The 18,366-nt window shown below is 38.3% G+C and overlaps 1 non-coding gene and 1 pseudogene across 1 annotated transcript; both read left to right on the forward strand.

The window, feature by feature from the left end:
* Nucleotides 1–10,536: 10,536 nt before the first annotated feature.
* LOC117081883 lies at nt 10,537–10,655 on the forward strand (annotated as a pseudogene).
* A 1,892-nt stretch (nt 10,656–12,547) lies between these two features.
* LOC117081882 lies at nt 12,548–12,673 on the forward strand. The gene has a single exon (XR_004436356.1). It is a non-coding gene; the product is annotated as a U4atac minor spliceosomal RNA (small nuclear RNA).
* Nucleotides 12,674–18,366: the final 5,693 nt, after the last annotated feature.

An 18,366-nucleotide genomic window follows, 5' to 3' on the forward strand; every position in this document is an offset into this window, starting at 1 on the left:
CTCAAGAGGGACTCTGAGAGGGAATTAAAACTAATGCCTTCAAGCATTCATTGTACAAAGGGAATCAATTTCTCTTCTATCATATAGAATGGTATTAGTTATGCACCATCCTTGGGGTAATTGACAAAACAAGTCACTCAAACCATTTCCTATGTTCTGTGGCTCAGAAAAAAACCAGGTACTACATGTGAAAGACTGCATGAGGATTCAATAGGATAATAAATAGTGTTTATTGTAGGGGTAAAATAGCATTTACTACTATAGGTTTAATAAATAGCATTTATTATAGGTGTTATTTATTATAAGTGTAATAAATAGCATCATGTATGGCACATGGAAGGTACTCAGTAATATTAGTATTTTTCCTTTTCTACAGCAGTTTGGAAATTGGGCTGAGGTTTTCACTGAAGATGATAGCAGTGCCCTTCCACAGTGTGACTCTCAAGGCCAACTTCCTGGCGTCCATCTGCCCAGAATGACAATTTTTCCTATAAGGAGGCACTTTTGAAGAAGGAAAGGAAAGGGATGTTGACTGGCGTTCTGTCAGGCATTCCATGAACTAAGGGATCATGCTGCTGGCTTTAATGAATCTGGCAGCCCCATAGTCACTCCTTCTCCCCTGTATTTATCTGTTTGCCTATTCCACATCTTGACTGAAAGCTCCTTGAGAGCAGGAGCTAAGGACCAGTCTTTAATTGTACCTTTATGTCTGTAGTGACTAGCACATATGAATATCTATGAGGCATTAATGATTTCATGGTTTCCGAGGAAAGCCAGAACGTATGAAACTGGGACTGTGGAGCAACCTCTTGCTTTTCATGGAACTTCCAGCCTATGAGGGACTTCAGGGAAAAGAAGTTCTTCCTGGAACCCAGGAAGCTGAGTTCCTCACGTCTCTGAGCTCACAGCATCTATCTCATGTCTAAGATCCCTTCCACAAGGGCAGAAGAGGGTGACAGGAAGCCTGCATAATCACCCCCGCCAGTTCACATGCAAGCTATGACCTCCAGAAGGAACAGGACACCTTTAGAATACTTTCTACCATTTCACAAGACTCTGGGCAGGAAGTTCTCTAATCTCAGGTCCCCATGTGACTTCATAGTCCATTTTTCTCTTCTCACATGTCATCTGGTCAAGCTTGACTAAAATTATCTTATGAACCACCCAAGTAAACCCTCGCCTTTGTCTCTTCAAATGGTGTCGATGATATGTCAATGTACACACACACCAAACTGATATAGTATCGCTAGCCGTGTTTCTTTAAAGAGGAGATCTTTTGGAAGGCAGGACACTCTACAATAAGAGCCTTTTGCTGTGCAAGGTTCAGAGCTGTTGCTGTGGCAACTCCCACAACCTCGCTGAGTATCCAAATAAATAGTTTGTTCTTTTTTTTTCTCCCTATGTAAGAAGGGGGAGGGGGACGATCGATGAGACTTGCTATCAGCATCCATTTGGAGTTCTGGAGTCAGTGCAAAAATTGAGGCTTCCTAAAACGACAAAGAAATAAAGGCTTTGGGAAAAGCCCACACCCCTCAAAGGCTGCAGATGGAAAATGGAAGGGAACTGTGTGCGGGAACCTTAGCAGGCGCCGTCGCTTTGAAAAGAAGCTCCCAGCAGCAAACACCCAGGCAGAAAGAAAGAAAGCTACGGGGTTCCGACCCCACATTCCGGCGGAGAGCTCGGGCCTCTCTGCGGGGGGACACCCAGCCTCCCCCGGCCTGCCCCCTATCCCCACTCTCCCTCCTCCGCTCCCACCGCCGCCGTGTCTAAACAGCCCAGGATCTCCGGTTAAACAAAGAGAGTGGTATGCCTTAAAAAAAAAAAAAAAAAAAAAAACTTTTATTTTCGTGTAATAGGTGATATGTGGAAAATTAATTACAGGAAATAGCACAACGAAAGGCGGCAGCAGCATTCGTCTTTAAATGGATATGGTCCCCCCCTTCTCCGCCCCTCTCCTGGCTCTTCCTCAGCCGGGCGCAGACAGACACCGCCCCTACCCTCCCCCCAAACTCTTTTATTATCAGTTGAATCACGTCTCGTGCCAAGCAAAAGGTCATTTCAGGTCATCTTGGAGATGAAAGGACGGGTAATGTATGTGAAGGTGCGGGAATTGGCAAGCCTCCCAAAAATATACATATACATGTACATCATATACATATATACATATACATATACATATAGAGAGACAGAGAGAGGTGGGCAGTGGGGGGGGGCTCGCGGTAGTGGGGATGTGAGAAGCGCCAGCATTCTAACAAGAACAGAGTGATGCCAGAAAGACGCAGGAAATGTTTCAAAGCATGACAAGCACTATCCAATCTGTAGCTAATTCCTTATAAAAATAAGAATGTGGCTTATAATTGTGAGATGCCTGGAGGGTAATTAAAGTTTCTAATTGTTCTCATCCAGAATCTCATTTTTGACCGTTCATCAGAGAGCGAGAGATGCCGCCCATTGCGAAAGTGCACGTTCTGGAAACGTGCTGCATCTGCGGGGCTTTGGGGACCGTGCTCTGCTGGGGCAGAGAGGCGGGACATACCAGACTGAAAGCCTCCAACAGAAGGGGGTTGGGGGCAGAGGGTTGGCCTGGTCCAGTCACCCTCTTGAGGGGGATTTAACCACCAGGGTATGTGGGCAGTATATTTAGGGTGTTTCGGTAGCAAGCACAGATCTCTTTGTTTGGAGATAAGAAAAGAAAAAAACGAAACAAAAAAAACTACCTTGCATAGAGTTGTTGTTAATGTTTTCCCTACACAGTTTACTGGGTAGGGATGGCATGGTTTTTTATTTCTCTACTAAAAGAGACGCCACTACCTCCTTTGAGTTTGTAATTCAATGCCATTTCAATAAAGACAATTGGCTGTCGCTCTCTCTGAATTCTTGCCAAGTGCATTTTCCCTTTTCTTTTCCTTCCCACTGCTGTATTTGAATGTCCTGTATTTGTCTCACCAATTTTTTTTTTCCTAAGAAGCAAGGTCTGTTTTTGTTTTTTTGGGTTTTTTTTTTTTTTTTTTTTTTTTTTGCCCCCAATAACGCAGATGCCAACAGCAATCTATCAAGCGAGTGGGAGGTTTGGGTAATAAATCGTTTGCTCCCAGATACGAAAAGTTTCTTACATGGAAACTCCCCCTATGGCCTCCGCTGCCATGGGCTCCGCTCCACTCCCTCTTCTTACTAGTCAAACTCATCTACCAGCCCCCATTCTTTACACACCCAGAGCATTTCAAACAGGGAGGCTTCTGAGGCAACCAGTTAAAGGTAAGCTGATTATTGACAGGTTCTGTAATAGTAAAGCCAATGAGATTTGGTGAGATTCATCTGTTACCCTACCCGTCCTGGAAAATAGCTTTTTGCAATGGTTATCATCTCAATGTGTGGCACCTGCTAGAGAAACCGGCCTCCATGTATGCCTGTTCCCCAACTCATATCATTATAAAGGCATACTCACTGAAGTTATACTAGCTTCCTCATTACTAGAGTCATGTGTTTCTAAAGAAATAAGTCATTTCTGTAACTATTGTAGTTGCTAGCAGCAGAAAGCTCAACGTCCTGAGGGTTTAAAGGGAATGGACTCAGTTCTTGACAAAATGGTATTCGTATAGTTGGGGTGTAGGGAGGTGGTTATTGTGCAGAATGAAGGGAGGAAGGAATAGAGAGTAGTCCACAGGGTCGGGCAAGATACCTTGATTTAGCCAAAGTCAGCAGCTGCCTGATTAATAATTGAAGTGCTGTTAATACGTGGATGAGGATTGGCTGATGCTTACACCAGTCAGAGGACGTGGCATCCCCCAAGTAACCAATAAGACTTCTCAGGCATTCATCCTTTTCCATTGGTTACATGCACCCTGATGAAAAACCCCAAGGCAAATCTGATGATGTCGGCTGGGGCATGCAACTGTCACCTAGAGAAGATGGCAAGTTTCCTCTATTTATCGTTTCTGTTGAGCAGTATTATATTATACACACGAGCAAAGCAACAATATTCCATGTCCATATCTTGCTAGATCACCTAGAAGTTCCGACAAACTTAAAATACAGTCAGGCATTTCCCATGCCCTGCTGAGAAGGAAGAAAGAAAGGGATCTAGTAGTGATTAATCACTATGTATCACGTGATAGTCACTTTAAAACACTATCACTCAGTCCTCACATCAACTCTGTGGATAGTGTAATTATTTCATTCACTGACAAGGAAACTGACAATCAAGGTGAGTTGAGTAACCTAATTAGAGATCACCACACCTCTAACAAGGCAAGGGAAGAAAGCTCACATTTAGTGAGCACCCCTTGTTTCAGAGACTATGCTTAACTTATTACATATCTACTTTCAAATAACCCTATGCTATGCATAATATTTTCTCCATATTATAGATGAAAGTGAGATTCAGGAAACTTAAGTAACTTGTTCAAAGTCACAAAGCTGGTAAATGGAGGAGCTGGAATTCAGACTCAAACTAGTGTGACGCCCAAAGCTCATGCTGTTTCCCTGCCACTGATGCCTCAGATATTAGCCTGGGATAGAAGAATGAACATTTAGTTATCAGCCTTATTCCCAGTAGAATAATACACACTATGTCCTCAATCCCTATAAGCTTACCTCAGAAAAATTTACCTTGGCATGTATATAAAGACTGTCCATAATCGGGCATAATGACAAAGTCCCATTTGTCTAAAGGAAACCATTGCAGACAGTTTCATGGAGGATCACAAATAATAAGCCTCTCGGTCTGATCTTCAAGTCACACCTCATGAGCGATGTTGGTTTGCTTAATGTTTCAAAGGCAGCAAAAGTGAAAGACAGGAAATTCCCAGGGCTTATTCTCATTCTAGCTTTTTACTATTAAGTCTAAGATTATTTCTGAATGTAATCATCAAATCTATCATTTTCAACTGATTTGACCATTTTAGTGTGTGGCATTTATTTACTCAATAAATATTAATTGAGTGCTTACTAGGCACCAGGCAATGTGCTCTGTGTTAACCATCCACCGGTGTTTGTGCAATTGACAGAGTAATGCTGCCATTCATTGTTTAGGGAACATCAGAGAAGAAGGAGAAAAAGAAGGAAGAGAGGGAGGATGGAATGAAGTGGGTGGATTTGGCAGACTAAACTGAGTCTGAGGTGCCTGCAGAAGCACCTGCTGGTGCTTCCTGATAAGTAATTAGAATTATGGGTCTAGCTTTCCGGAGACAATCTGGACTAAAAATATAGACTCAGGATGGACTCACATATGGCAGATGGTAACTCAAGTCATGGCAGTAACTGAGATCATCTGGGGAAACAGGGCAAAATGGGAAAAGAACGGGAGTTAGAATAGCAGAGACCAGAAGAACCTAATGTTTAAGGGATATTTGGGATCAAGTATGTTCCCCAATTTCATATGTGGCAAAGTAGGCCACCCTTTTCATTAATTCGCTAATTTATCCAACCAGCCCTTCCCATCACTTCCTATATGTTAAGTGCTCATAATGCAAGCATGAGGAACATACGATTCCTTGCCTGGAGGGGATATAATAGAGGAAAATTCAAATATATTTATATACAAAGAGCTGTCCATATTCTTTCTGAAGGAAAAAAAGAGATTGGTGAGACAGGCTCATAGTGGAAATCATTTTTTTTAATTAATGTATTTATTTATTTTTGAGACAGAGTTTTGCTCGTTGCCCAGGCTGGAGTGCCATGGCATTATCTTGGCTCACTACAACCTCTGCCTCCAGGTTCGAGCAATTCTTTTCCCTCCGCCTCCCGAGTAGCTGGGATTACAGGCACCCACCACCACACCCAGCTAATTTTTGTATTTTTACTAGAGATGAGGTTTCACCATGCTGGCCAGGCTGATCTGAAACTCTTGACCTCAGGTGATCCACCCACCTCAGCCTTCCAAAGTGCTGGGATTACAGGTGTAAGCCACCATGCCCAACTGATTTTTTTTTTTTAATTTTTTACTTCCATAGATTATTGGGGAACAGGTGGTGTTTGGTTACCTGACTAAGTTCTTTAGTGGTGATTTGTGAGATTTTTGGTGCACTCATCACCTGAGCAGTATACACTGCACCCAATTTGTAATCTTTTATCACTCATCCCCTTCCTACCCTTTCACCCTGAGTCCCCAAGGTCCATTGTATCATTCTTATGCCTTTGCATCCTCATAACTTAGCTACCACTTATGAGTGAGAATATATGATGTTTAGTTTTCCATTCCTGAGTTACTTCACTAAGAATAATAGTCTCCAATGTCATCCAGGTTGCTGCAAATGCCATAATTTATTCCTTTTATGACTGAGTAATATTCTGTTATGAGTGTGTGTGTGTACATATGTGTGTATATACATACATATATATGTACATATATGATATATATATATCAGTTTCTTTATCCACTTGTTGATTGATGAGCATTTGAGTTGGTCCCACATTTTTGCAATTGCGAATTATGCTACTATAAACATGAGTGTGCAAATATCTTTTTCGTATAATGACTTCTTTTCCTTTGAGTAGATACCCAGTAGTGGGATTGCTGGATCAAATGGTAGTTCTACTTTTAGATCTTTAAGGAATCTTCACACTGTTTTCCATGATGGTTGAACTAGTTTACATTCCCACCAGCAGCGTAGAAGTGTTCCCTCTCTGTTGCATCCCTGCCAACATCTATTATCTTTTGATTTTTTGATTATGGCCATACTTGCAGGAGTAAGGTAGTATCACATTGTGGTTTTGGTTTGCATGTCCTTGATCACTAGTGATGTTGAGCATTTTTTCACATGTGTATTGGCCATTTATATATCTTCTTTTGAGAATTAATCTATTCATGTCCTTAGCCCACTTTGTGATGGGATTGTTTATTTCTTGCTAATTTGTTTGAGTTTGTTGTAGATTCTGGATATTAGTCCTTTGTCAGGTGTATAGATTGTGCAGATTTTCTCCCACTCTGTGGGTTGTCTTTTTACTCTGCTGACTATTCCTTTTGCTGTGCAAAATCTCTTTAGTTTAATTAAGCCCAGGCTATTTATCTTTGTTTCTTGTTTTGTTTTGTTTTGTTTTGTTGAGATGAAGTCTCGCTTTTGTCCCCCAGGCTGGAGTGCAATGGCACAATCTCAGCTCGCTGCAACCTCCACCTCCCAGGTTCAAGCGATTCTCCTGCTCAGTCTCCCGAGTACCTGGGATTACAGGCACCTGCCACCACGCCCGGCTAATTTTTGTATTTTTAGTAGAGATGGGTTTTCACCATGTTGGCCAGGCTGGTCTTGAACTCATGACCTCAGGTGATCCACCTGCCTCAGTCTCCCAAAGTGCTGAGATTACAGGTGTGAGCCACCATGCCCAGCCTTATCTTTGTTTTTATTGCATTTGCTTTTGGGTTCCTGGTCATGAAATCCTTAGCTAATGGCTAGAACGGTTTTTCTGATGTTACCTCCTAGAATTTTTATAGTCCCAGGTCTTAGATTTAAGTTCTTGATCCAGCTTGAGTTGATTTTTGTATAAGGTGAGAGATAAAGATCCAGTTTCATTCTCCTACATGTGGCCTGCCAATTATCCTAGCACTATTTGTTGAATAGGGCATCCTTTCCCCATTTTATGTTTTTGTTTGCTTTGTTGAAGATCAGTTGGCTGTAAGTATTTGGGTTTATTTCTGGGTTCCCTATCCTGTTCCATTGGTCTATGTTCCTATTTTTATACCAGTACCATGCTGTTTTGGTGATATGGCCTTATAGTATAGTTTAAAATCAAGTAATGTGATGCCTCCAGATTTGTTCTTTTTTCTCAGTCATGCTTGGGCTATGCAGCATGACTTTTTTGGTTCCATATGAATTTTAGAATTGTTTTTTCTAATTCTGTGAAGAATGACAGTGGTATTTTGATGGTAATTGCCTTGAATTTGTAGATTGCTTTTGGCAGTATGGTTGAAAATAATATTTAAATTGACCTTGGGTAATGAATAGGGTGGAAAATAAGAGAAATCTGACTGTATCTTTTACACAATGCAGATACTTAATAAACACTAACAATGGGATAGACCAAAAACATGCTAAGAAAAAACAGAATATAATGGAAGAGTAAACTTGGGAACCATGCAAATGAGGTGAGCATGAGGATCACCAGGGAAATGTATAAAAGAAAGAAGAATGGAAATAAAGTTTTTTTTTTAAAAAAGAAAGAAAGAAAAGAATAACTGTATTCCTAAAGGAAATGATTTTAACAAGGGAAAAGCACTGGAAAGAGCAGTTTGCAAAAGTTTCCTTAGAATCCCAGGGAGGATAAAGCATCTAATTTCGAAAGTTGGAAACAGCATATTAGCCAAGGTTCTCTAATTTGGACTAATGAAAGCAAATTCGAAGTATAAGAAAAAAAAGTGGAGCCGTGGTGTTTGTTACATGAATGATGTGGTATCTCACAGAATTCAAAAGAAGGGATAGAGTTGGATCTCAGGAAGAGATTGAAAGTATGAACTGGAAAACCGTTAGGAAGCCAAGTCTGACTCTACCTCTCTATCTCTCATCCCTGCCTCTCTGCATCAAACTTCTCCCTTTGCTAATAAACTTTCTCTGCTTCTCAGTTCACAAGTTAGAATTGGGTGCAAAACAGCTTGGGAGTTTGGATGTTCCAATTCCTCTCCACACGGTTCTTACTACATGATTTCTGAAACCAGATTCCAAATTAAAAGACAAGAAAATGCAATAGGCTCACTGTGGGTCAGCTCTCCGCCTTTGGCACAATAACATGGCTGGGAGACAGGGCACGTGATGGTAGAAATTAGACAAGCAGAGCAGAAAGAATGTAGATAGATTTTTGTATGTAAATCTATTCTAATTTTCCTGTATGGCTTGTGGATTGGACATATACTCTCATATATCCAGCATATATCCAGAATATGCTCTGAAATTGTGACTTTGACCTGAAACCAAGCTTGTACATGTAACCTATCACAACAGGTATCATTTCCTTAAAAAATGGAAGAGTAGCCGGGCGCGGTGGCTCAAGCCTGTAATCCCAGCACTTTGGGAGGCCGAAACGGGCGGATCACGAGGTCAGGAGATCGAGACCATCCTGGCTAACACGGTGAAACCCCGTCTCTACTAAAAAATACAAAAAACTAGCCGGGCGATGTGGCGGGCGCCTGTAGTCCCAGCTACTCGGGAGGCTGAGGCAGGAGAATGGCATAAACCTGGGAGGCGGAGCTTGCAGTGAGCTGAGATCCGGCCACTGCACTCCAGCCTGGGTGACAGAGCAAGACTCCGTCTCAAAAAAAAAAAAAAATGGAAGAGTATAATCCTTTGGATATATACGCAGTAATGAGATCACTGGGTCAAATAGTATTTCTAGTTCTAGATCCTTGAGAAATCACCACACGATCTTCCACAATGGTTGAACTAGTCTACACTCCCACCAACAGTGTAAAAGCATTCCTATTTTTCCACATCCTCTCCAGCATCTGTTGTTTCCTGACTTTTTAATGATCACCATTATAACTGGCGTGAGATGGTATCTCATTATGGTTTTGATTTGCATTTCTCTGATGACCAGTGTTGATGAGCATTTTTTCATGTGTCTGTTGGCTACATAAATGTCTTCTTTTGAGAAGTGTCTGTTCATATCCTTTGTCCACTTTTTGATGGGGTTGTTTTTTTCTTGTAAATTTGTTTAAGTTCTTTGTAGATTCTGGATAGTGGCACATATACACCATGGAATACTATGCAGCCATAAAAAGAATGAGTTCATGTCCTTTTCAGGGACATGGATGCAGCTGGAAACCATCATTCTGAGCAAACTATCACAAGGACAGAAAACCAAACACCACATGTTCTCATTTGTAGGTGGGAATTCAACAACAAGAACACTCAGACACAGGGCGGGGAACATGACACCCCGGGGCCTGCCATGGAGTAGGGAGCAGGGGGAGGGATAGCATTAGGAGAAATACCTAATGTAAATGACCAGTTAATAGGGATAGCAAACCAACATGGCACATGTATACCTATGTAACAAACCTGCACGTTGTGCACATATACCCTAGAACTTAAAGTATAATAATTTTTAAAAAAGAGTGGAAGACTGAGAACTGGAAGACTGAGAACTAACTGAACCACAGGATTAAATCAGGTGAAAGTAGGAGAAAAAAGATTTGTATTGAGCTTGGCAAAATTGGTGCCTGAAGCCATGCTAAACACCTTATAATTTGTTTCACTGACATTGATCACATTCAGAAAGAGCAGCTGATAGCAATCAAGACAGCAGGGCCAGATTTAGGGTGAGGCGAGTGAGGCAGGGTCATGTGAATACAGGGCAAAATCCTCTATCTTTATTTATATTGTTGATATTTTGTTCATCATGGATTGTTACGTGAATGTCTACTTTTAAAATATTGCATAAAGGTATTATTTATCTTGATTTCCAAAGTCTTGGTGTCTCCTTAAGTTTTGCAGCTGGAGCACATGCCTCACTCACTTCATTCTCATCCACCACTCTGCTACACAGTTGGAAAAACATGTGATGACATGGACAGCACCTAGTATAAAGAGAAGCTTGAAATAATTTAGAAAAGTCAACTTAAGGTTTATTACTGTCCAATGAGTGCACAGTGAGGGCATTACTGCTAACACCTACACAAGACACCACCATCAACTAGAGCTTTACTTTACTTTGGTGCAATTTTTGGAAAAAAGGAAACCAGATTTTCCATGATAAAGAAAAGAAGACAATAAATAAAAATTTAAAAAAAGATTTATAGAGCTAAAACTATAAAGTGCCTAAAGTAAAACATAAGATAAATCTTCATGATCTTAAGATTTTTTATATAGGACAAAAAAATTATGAACTATAAAAGAAAAACCTGATAACTTGAAATGTATCAAAATTTAAAACTTCTGCTTTTCAGAAGACACTGTAAGAAAATTAGTTGACAAGCTACATACTAGGAGAAAATATTGGCAAAATGTATACCTGATAAAGAACATATTTAGAATATATAAAGAGCTCTCAAAAGTCAATAAGAAAATCCATTAGCAAAAAGTACAAAATATTTTAATATACATCTCACCAAAGAAAATAGACATGTCAAATAAGTGCTGAAAAAGAGACTCAACATGATTAGTCAAGATTGGAATCAACAGAAACATTTTTTTAAAAAAAAACCTCGAACTCTACGGCAATAACACAAGAGGGGTGGTTAATATAGAGAAACCTTTGTTTGTATGTGGCTCTGGTGTTTTGTCAAAAGTGAACTGACTGATCATCCATATAGAAAACCCCAAATAATCTGCAGGAAAATATATGAGAACTAGTAAGTGAATTTAGCAAGGCTGCAAGACACAAGTGTTGTGGGTTGAACTGTGTCTCCCCAAAATATATGTTCAAGTCCTCACCTCCAGTACCTGTGAATGTGACCTTATTTGAAACTAGGGTCTTTGCAGATGTAATGAGTTAAGAACCTTTGAATGTGACCTTATTTGAAAATAGGGTCTTTGCAGATGTAATGAGTTAAGATGAAGACTTACTAGATCAGGGTGAGTCTTTAATTCGGTGACTGCTGTTTTTACAAGAAGAGGGAAATTTGGACACAGAGACTAACCCAGAGGGAGAATGCCATGTAGCAGTAGAGGCAGAGACTGGAATGATGCAGCTACAAGACAGGACCGTCAGGCATTGCTGACAACCACCAGAGGCGAGGAGAGAGGCATGGGACATGCTTCCCTCAGAGCCTCCAGAAAGAACCATATTTGCTGGCACTTTGATTCTGGACTTCCAGCCTTTCAGAACTGTGAAAGAATAAATTTATGTTGTTTTAAGCCCTCCAGTTTGTGATAGTTTGTGATAGCAGCCCCAGAAATTACAAGGTCAACATATAAAAGTTATTTGTGTTTCTAAATAGTAGCAATAAATAACTGAAAACCAAAATTTTTTAACATTATTTAAAATAGCCTCAAAACTATAAAATATTTCATGGTATATCTAACAAAGTGTGTCCAAAGTTCATGCACTGAAGACTACAAAATATTGCTGAACGGTATTAAAGAAGATTGAAGTCAATGGAAAGATAAACTGTGTATATGGATCAGAAGGCCCAGTATTGTTGAGCCAATTCTACCCAAATTGACCTATAGGTTTAATGCAATCCCATGCAAAATTCCAGCAAGTTTTTAGAAATTGACAAACTGACTCTAACATTTATATGGAAATGCAAAGGACCTAGGATAAACAGTTTTGGAAAAGAAAAATAATTTGGAGGAATTATACCACCTGACTTCCAGACTTACTACAAAGCTACAGTAATCAGTCATTGTGGTAGATTATTGGCATAAGCATAGTCATATCGACCCATGGGAACAGTAATAGGCCTACATATATACAGTCAATTGATTTGCACTGAAGGAACCAAGTTATTTCAATGAGGATAGGATAGTGTTTTAAAGCCAAAAGCCTCTAAAACAATTGATATCCACATGAAAAAAAAAACAAAAACAAACAAAAAAAAACTTCAACCTTGACCTTGCACCCTACACAAAAATTATCTTGAAATGGATTATAGCCATGAATTTAAAGATTTATAGAGCTAACTATTCCTTCCTTGGGGTTGCGCTACTGTCCAATGAGTGCTTGATGAGGGCACTACTGCTAATGCCTACACAACACACCTACATCAACTAGAGCTTTGCTTTACTTTGGTGCAGTTTTTGGAAAAATAAAAACCTGATTTTCCATGACAGTAAAAAAACAGAAAACAATAAATAAAATTTAAAAATAATGTATATATCTAAATCTATAAAATGCCTAAAGTAGAACCTAAGATAAAATCTTCATGATCTTGAGTAAAGCAAAAATTTTTTATATAGGACAAAAAATTATGAACTATAAAAGAAAAAACTGGTAACTTGAAATTTATCAAAATTTAAAACTTCTGCTTTTCAAAAGACACCGTAAGAAAATTAGTAGACAAGCTACATGGAAGAAATATTAACAAAACTTATATCTGATAAAGAACATATTTAGAATATATAAAGAACTCTCAAAATTCAATAAGACAATCCATTAGTAAAAAGTACAAAATGTTTGAATATACATCTCACTAAAGAAAATATACATGTCAAATAAGCACTGAAAAAGAGGCTTACATGATTACTCATTAGAGGAATGTAAGTTAAAGTCACAATGAAATGCCATTAAACACAGTTAATTATTTATTTATTTGTTTATTTATTTGCGATGGAGTCGCACTCTATCGCCCAGGCTGGAGTGCAGTGGCGATCTCAACTCACCACAACCTCTGCCTCCAGGTTCAAGCCATTCTCCTGCCTCAGCTTTGCGGGTAGCTGAGATTACAGGCATGCACCACCATGCCTGGCTAATTTTTGTATGTTTAGTAGAGAAGAGGTTTCGCCATGTTGGCCAGGCTGGTCTCAAACTCCTGACCTCAGGTGAGCCACGCGCCTCGGTCTCCCAAAGTGCTGGGGTTACAGGAATGAGCCACCGTCCCCGGCCTACACAGCTAAAATTTAAAAGACTGACAATACCAAGTAGTGGTAAAGATACAGAGAAATTGGAAGTTTTATGCTTTGCTGGTGAGAATGCAAAATGGCACAGCTGCTTTGGGTAACAGTGTGGCAGTTTCTGATGAAGTCAAACATACACTTACCACATGACCCAGCAGTCCCATTCCTGGGACTGTAGAGAAATGAAAATACATACCCATGTAAAGACCTGCATGCGGCTGGGCGCCATGGTTCATACCTGTAATCCCAGCACTTTGGGAGGCCGAGGCGGGTGGATTACCTGAGGTCAGGAGTTCGAGAACAGCCTGGCCAACATGGTGAAACCCCATCTCTACTAAAAATACAAAAATTAGCCAGGCGTGGTGGCATAAACCTGTAATCCCAGGTACTCAGGAAGCTGAGGCAGAAGAATTGCTTGAGCCTGGGAGACGGAGGTTGCAGTGATCAGAGATCATGCTACTGCACTCCAGCCCGGCTGACAGAGTGAGACCCTGTCTCAAAAAAAAAAAAAAAAAGCTGCATGCAAATGTTTATAGAAACTTTATTCTTAGCAAAAATTGGAAATGACTCAAATGTGCATCAACTAGTGAATTAATAAACAAATTATTGTACATCCCTACAGTGGAATACCACTCGGTAATAAAAAGCACCAAATTACTGATAAATGAAACAACAGGGGCAAATCTCAAAAGCATCAGGCTAAATGAAAGAAACCAGATTTGATTTCCATAGCATTCTGGAAAAAAGGAAAACTATAGTTGCAGAAATCAGACCATTGACTGAAGATAGGAATTAAAGCAGCATATTTACTGCAAAGGAGAATAAAGGAAGTTTTAAGAATAATGAAAATGACACTGACAGTGGTTTTGTGACGGTACACACTCGTCGAAGCTCGTTGAACCATATCCTTAAGAATTAATTTTGTTTTATGTAAATGATACAATAAAATTCATAGAAAGAAAACTGACTAAAATGACCATGAAATGAACTGAATAAGTTATTTGAACCAATGGCAAACTTAAAAACTGTTAAAGAGCTAATTATTTTACTCTGCAATCACAAAATAAGCACAAGGCTAAGAGCAGTCTCATAATTTTTATAAATTAATGTGATGCAAAGTTTTCTATTGTATGTAGACCTGTACACTGGGCATAATCTGTGCATTAATTAAAAATCTTATAACCAATCTGACCTGACCACCTCCTGCTCCAAAGGCTGTGGGATCCAAGAACACAGATGCTAGGAACTCAGAGCTAACCCACTCCGAGCTGTATCCATTCTCCTCTTCCCAGACCTGGGCATCAACCCAGGAAAAGTACACAAAGAGGAAAACATAATGAGGAAGGGTTGATTTTATTTCCAGCAGATTCGCTCTCTGATTTCTTTTGGAGAGTGGCTGATCTGATCCCTATTGGTGTGGTTTTTCAACACTGTCTACAAAACTTGGCATATCTCTCAGCAGTCACTTCTCTAGGTCAGAATGGGGGACTATTTTTCTTTAACAGATCATTGACCCAGATTAAAAATCAGTTATAGACCAGACACCAAGTAGGCCTCCTGGTGGAGATGAACCTTGAGCCAGGTTCTGAAGGAAGACTGGAACATGAGTTGGCAGAGAGAAAAGGGAAGGAAATCACCGAAAGCAGGGGACCAACAAGAGCACAGTGAGCAGGTCTGCCTGACTGGTTCGATAGAATCTTCTTTTGGAAAGTGCGACAGTATCCCACAGAGTCTACTCACCCATGAAAACCACAGATTTTCTGTGCCTCTTGTCTCCTCCCCTTTCAAACTTTTCAGCGTAGCCAAGCTGCCTTTCCCTCAGACATTTTTGCATTGCACAAAAAAATTACTCCCTTGCAGGATAACATTGAATCATTCAACCTGGCAGGTTTAAATTTGGTCCCAACCTGCCTCTCCACCCAAATTGTTCAATAGCTACTATTTTTTACAAATTCACTGCTCTAGTCAAACTTTTCAATACATCATTTCGGAAAGATGCCAAATAAATGGCCATTTTCATGCTTTTGTTCATGCACGCACCCTTAGGGAGAATGCTTTCTTTCTCATCCAGGCTTTACCCCTGACCTTCCTTAAAGTACTTAGCAAATTCCTCAGGAAAATTCACTACTCTGGGTATTTAACATCTGCTGTCTCATTCAATCTTCACACCTGTAAGATTTGTACTAATACTATTCTCTAAATGAGAAAACTAAGACAAGTAATTACATAACTTGCTTAAGGACAAGTAGCTACAAAGGTACAGAGTAGCGATTCAATAGAAAATCTTAATTATACCAAAGTCGTGCTATTCTATATAGTAGTGTCTCCACAAGGATACACAGCATATGTGCACTACCTTGTAGTGATATGTATGTGTCTGTGGAGATTTACATCGTAAAGAGTCCTTATCTTTATTTGCATTATCTTTGAGTTTTAAGGTTGGCATTTATAAGAGTACACAGTCTTCCTGGTACATTGTACAAGAAGATATTGGATGAACGGACCCCCTTCACTCCTATTAACCATTTACAAAGTGAAGGTCTTTCTAGAGAAAATTCATGATTGGTAAAAATGCATATAGATTAAACAGCTATTGCTACAAATGCAATCTTCCAAAGGATTTAGTAAATTATTTTTAAAAAACAAATCCTGGGTTTATATCTACCAAAGACATGTACAAATATGTTTACAACGGATTTCCTTTTAGTAGCTAAAAAGTAGAGATTATCTAAATATCCATTAGTAATAGAAAAAATAAAAATATAAATTGAGGACACATTTAAAAGATTATTCAACATGATCAAGTGGAATTTATCCTAGGGATGCAAGGAGGGTTCAACATATGCAAAAAATAAAGGTGATACTTTGCATTGTATGGACAAAAGCCACAAAATCATCTCAATAGATTCAGAAAAAGCACAATTAGATAGAATGAGTAAGTTCTAGTATTCAATAACACAATAGGGTGACTATAGTTAACAAAAATTTATTGTATATTTCAAAACAGCTAGAAAAGATTTGAAATATTTCCAACACAAAGAAATGAAAAAATATTTGAGTTGATGAGTATCCTAAACACTGTGATTTGATCACATTACACATTGTATACATATATCAAAATATCACATATGCCCAATAAATATGTATCGATTAAAAATAAAAAATAAATATAGAAGGTCTTTTAAATTGTGGGATATTTATACAATGGAACACTACACAGCAAATTTTAAACTACTTATATATGTAACAATAAAAATAAATTTCACAGATATAATATTGAATGGAAGAAATTAGACCTAAAAAGAATAGATAACAGCCATGATAGACTTCCAGGAACAAAATACACCCTCCAATCTTAAACAATTATAAAAATGATTAGTGATCACTAAGAGAAGATAAATGAATAAAGTGAGCCGTATAATTGCCCAGCTTACTTCCCGATGTGAGTTTCCAAGCTGCAGTTTGCTAAACTGGGGAGACAAAGTTCAGAATTCAGAAACACTGAGGCTGCTAGAATTTATGAGGCAAAATAATAGCGAGGAAGAAGCACCATAGAGAGAAGGTTTCAAAGATCTGCACAGAGGTATACTAAAGGTTTTGGCTAAGTACTGGTTTGGAATTGTGAGGGAGAAAATTGCCCAAGGCCAATTACAGAATGAACAGAAATCAGTAGGCATAATCATTCTTAAAACAAACATATACTCAGAATAGTTTATTTTTCCAACTAGAGAAAGTGAAAAGACTTCCTATACATGAGGCATTTAGAATCCTCAAAAGGATGTTATTTCAGTACCAGAGTCAAATTAGCTCCAAGGAAAAGATTATTTAGAATCTGCCTAGCAAAACTAAATAGGCCTAAAATATTATCAAACATAGGCCAAGTCATTTGTGCACATCTTAGAGCAAAAGTCTCATCATTAAAGGAATACAACAAAATCCAGCATGCAACAGGGTAAAATTAGTAATGTCTTGCATGCAATAAAAAATGACTAGATATCTGTTATATGCCCATATTTGTTGCAGCATTATTCACAGTACCTAACATGTGAAAGCAACACAAGTGTTCATTGATGGATGAATAGATAAACAAAATGTGGAATATATATATAAAATGGAATACTATTCAGACTTTAAAAGCAAGAAAATTTTAACACATGCTACAACATGGATGAACTTTAAGCATGTTATGCTAATGAAATAAGTCAGTCACGAAAAGACAAATTCCACTTATATGAGGTATCTAGAGTAGTCGAATTTATAAAAACAGAAAGTAGAAGGGTGAATGCCAGCAGGTGGAGTACAAGGGAAATGGGAAATTTTTTTTAATAACTATGGAGTTTCAGTTTTGAAAGGTGAAAAGAGTTTTAGCAATTATTGCACAATGTGAATATACTTAGCCCTACTCAACTGTATACTTAAAAATTATTAAAATGTACATTTTATGTCATATATATTTTACCATGCCTAAAAATAATCCTTAAATGACTAAGCATGCAAAGAAACAGGAAATATACCTATAAACTGGAGAAAAATCAATCAGTAAAAATAGACCCATATGATACCAATGCCAGGATTAGCAAACGATGACATTAAAACAGCCAATATGCATATGAATATATTTTATATATTACAAGCATTGATTTATAAATATAGATATATTTTTATAATAATTTATATATATATATAATTTATATTATATACAATATATAATTTATATATATCATTATATTATCATTTATATATAATTTATATTTATATAACATATATAATTTATGTAGATCTTATACATAATATATATAATATATTATAATAGTAGTAATAATTAAATTAATTTATCATTATTAAATTATTATTAATCATGATTAATTATTGATATTAATATATT

Source organism: Trachypithecus francoisi, unplaced genomic scaffold, assembly GCF_009764315.1.
Source record: "Trachypithecus francoisi isolate TF-2019V2 unplaced genomic scaffold, Tfra_2.0 Lachesis_group8, whole genome shotgun sequence".
Classification (NCBI taxonomy): Eukaryota; Metazoa; Chordata; class Mammalia; order Primates; family Cercopithecidae; genus Trachypithecus; species Trachypithecus francoisi.